The sequence below is a fragment of the Phaethon lepturus genome, unplaced genomic scaffold, assembly GCF_000687285.1.
Source record: "Phaethon lepturus isolate BGI_N335 unplaced genomic scaffold, ASM68728v1 scaffold17616, whole genome shotgun sequence".
Taxonomy (NCBI): domain Eukaryota; kingdom Metazoa; phylum Chordata; class Aves; order Phaethontiformes; family Phaethontidae; genus Phaethon; species Phaethon lepturus.
The window spans coordinates 29,921-30,800 of NW_010547099.1; positions in this window are offsets into that span (position 1 = coordinate 29,921).

Genomic DNA, 880 nt, shown 5'->3' on the forward strand with positions numbered 1-880 from the left:
GTATGTACCAGAGTAACTCATTTTCATACTCTTATTAGTATATGAATACATGGACCATAGAAAGGTTTTGATTTACAGTTGCAATAGTGCCTTAATTATATTAATAAAAATGGAAATTACTTGAGATCATAATAATATTTATTCTAATTACTTAATCAAAGTTACGTGAATATTTGCCACACCAAAATAAAGCAGTTTTGCAATATACTTCAGAACCTAAAACCTTTGCATATTTTCTACAAAAGTAGTTGCCAGTTACCTTTTATTTCACCGCCCCCCCCAATACACACACAGAGAGGTAAATAACCAACCACAACATTTTACATTTTAAAATAAGGACTTGATTCACCATCTTACTGAACACTAAACATGAAGCTAAGAGTGAGATTTAACCTAGCCAAACATGGAAAAGAAAAGCTGGAAGAAACAAGGAGACAGTAGAATTCTTTCCCTTCCTGATAGGCTCTCTCTCCTCTGGTTGAGGAAAAAGTGATGGAGCTGTTGAGACAACAGATTTTGTACCAGTCTAAGGACAAACACACTAGGCAGCAGACTCACACCACGTGAGTCTTTGAGAGATTCACTTAAGATGGCTTTTTGCTTGTTTGTTCATATGTATTTTCCTTCTGGTTCACTTCTTAGTGGATCACGGTACCTGTTTCTCACCATGAATAATCTACTTCTCTTGTCTCCAGTACCACTAAAATTTTCACTCTTCTTCATGAGTATCCAAAGTAAACATGCAAAATTTGATACAAACATTTCCTACCACCTATGAAGGACTTGAGAAATTCTCCTGACAAGCATGCATATGACAGTATTTTAAGCATAAACTTAAAAAATTGAATTGAAAATCTCTTAAAAAGGGTAATTGCAAAGG